Genomic DNA, 2,728 nt, shown 5'->3' with positions numbered 1-2,728 from the left:
GCCGTCACGATTAAACACCATGTGATGAGATGTGGATTTGCAATAAATAAATAAATAAAGACGTGTTTATGCCTCGGTTGACCAAGAAATTGCTAATTTTAATTCCATTTCACATATTTGTTAATATAAATAGAAACAAAATGCTCAACTTGATATGATAATAAATTTTCATCCAGTGCAACAAAATGTGCTCCCTCCGTCTCCGAAAGAAGGCACACAACTCTTATATACCCTCGAAAATCAGCTAAACTTTCGCTTCCACACGGCCCTGTGGGCTGTGGCATCGTTTGCGAAGTCCCGGGAGAACAGCCATTTTATCACAAGAGACAATGCAAACCCAATAAAAATGGAAGTAATTTTTTTATTTTGATTAACGGAGGTCGGAGACGACGTTTATGCGGTGCGATTTTATTCGTGATTTGGAACAGGATTACAAGTGAAGTGTCGCAACATGGAGAGCTATCGGCTCTTGCCGCCGTTCTTTAGCAGAAACCCGGTGGCGGGGTAGGTATGCCCTTCATTGGCGATCGAGGGGGTGGTATTGACTCACCTTATGCAACAATTTGTTCATACGTTGCAAAAAGTAGTGTTTGCGCTCATAGTTGAAAACATGTAAAATCTCAACACACGATCAACAATTCTCAGCATTGACTAAGAGCTAAGAAAATTCTTTGGGCAAATAAGAGCAACTCCAATAGAGTTGCCATATTGGCAACCGCCATATCCATATGGGTTGCGCTCCATATGCATTATCAAGACTGCTGATACGTCTCCGTCGTATCTACTTTTTCAAACACTTTTGCCCTTGTTTTGGACTCTAACTTGCATGATTTGAATAGAACTAACCCGGACTGACGCTGTTTTCAGCAGAATTGTCATGGCGTTATTTATGTGCAGAAACAAAAGTTCTCGGAATGGCCTGAAACTTCACGGAGATTATTTTTGGAAATAATAAAAAATATTGGCGAAAGAATCAAGGCCAGGGGGCCCACACCCTTTCCACGAGGGTGGGGGCGCGCCTGCCCCCCTGGGCGCGCGCCCCTGCCTCGTGGGCCCCCTGGAGCTCCACCGACCTCAACTCCAACTCCATATATTCGTGTTCGGGGAGAAAAAAATCAGAGAGAAAGATTCATCGCGTTTTACGATACGGAGCCGCCGCCAAGCCCTAAACTCTCTCGGGAGGGCTGATCTGGAGTCCGATCGGGGCTCCGGAGAGGGGAATCTGTCGCCATCGTCATCATCAACCATCCTCCATCACCAATTTCATGATGCTCACCGCTGTGCGTGAGTAATTCCATCGTAGGCTTGCTGGACGGTGATGGGTTGGATGAGATTTATCATGTAATCGAGTTAGTTTTGTTAGGGTTTGATCCCTAGTATCCACTATGTTCTGAGATTGATGTTGCTATGACTTTGCTATGCTTAATGCTTGTCACTAGGGCCCGAGTGCCATGATTTCAGATCTGAACCTATTATGTTTTCATGAATATATGTGAGTTCTTGATCCTATCTTGCAAGTCTATAGTCACCTACTATGTGTTATGATCCGGCAACCCCGAAATGACAATAATCGGGACGCCCGGTGATGACCGTAGTTTGAGGAGTTCATGTATTTACTATGTGTTAATTCTTTGGTCCGGTACTCTATTAAAAGGAGGCCTTAATATCCCTTAGTTTCCGCTAGGACCCCGCTGCCACGGGAGGGTAGGACAAAAGATGTCATGAAAGTTCTTTTCCATAAGCACGTATGACTATATTCGGAATACATGCCTACATTACATTGATGAATTGGAGCTAGTTCTGTGTCACCTTATGTTATGACTGTTACATGATGAACCGCATCCGGCATAATTCTCCATCACCGATCCAATGCCTACGAGCTTTTCACATATTGTTCTTCGCTTATTTACTTTTCTGTTGCTACTGTTACAATCACTACAAAACCCAAAAATATTAGTTTTGCTACTATTACCATTACTATCATATTACTTTGCTACTAAATACTTTGCTGCAGATACTAAGTTATCTAGGTGTGGTTGAATTGACAACTCAACTGCTAATACTTGAGAATATTCTTTGGCTTCCCTTGTGTCGAATCAATAAATTTGGGTTGAATACTCTACCCTCGAAAACTGTTGCGATCCCCTCACTACAAAAAATACACTTCCGTGATGATACGTGTTTGTCACAGTAGGTCGCGTTTTCTGTCATGCATGTACATCCATGACAAATTTATGACAGAATCAAGATAGTCATACCTGTGCTGTCGTAGAAGTGTTCCATGACATTGCCAAAATTATCATCACGGAAGTGTCCACTTCCATGACGATAAATCGCGCGTCACAGAAGTGCTTTCGTCAAGGGTGACCGACACGTGGCATCCACCGTAACGGAACGCCGTTAAGCTATCGGGTCGGATTTTGGATCCGATAACCCGTTAACAGCCACGACTAATGCCGATTTTCCACATGTAAAATTCTCATTGGCTGATGGATCCACGCGTCAGCTCCGCGTTGGCATAGGTGTCACTCATCCAACGGTCGAGATGGGCCTATGATATGTTGACACTTGGACCGGCCCAAAAGTGGCCCACAAAGTTTAAATGGGCCGGCCCAACCGAAGGCCCATAAGATTTAGCGGACCATAATGGGCCGGCCCAGCTAAAGGCCCACAAAATTTAGCGGACCATAATGGGCCGGCCCAGCTAAAGGCCCACATGATTTTGCAG

This window comes from Triticum aestivum, chromosome 2D (assembly GCF_018294505.1).
Source record: "Triticum aestivum cultivar Chinese Spring chromosome 2D, IWGSC CS RefSeq v2.1, whole genome shotgun sequence".
NCBI classification, from domain to species: Eukaryota; Viridiplantae; Streptophyta; class Magnoliopsida; order Poales; family Poaceae; genus Triticum; species Triticum aestivum.
Note: the sequence above shows the minus strand (reverse complement) of the source record.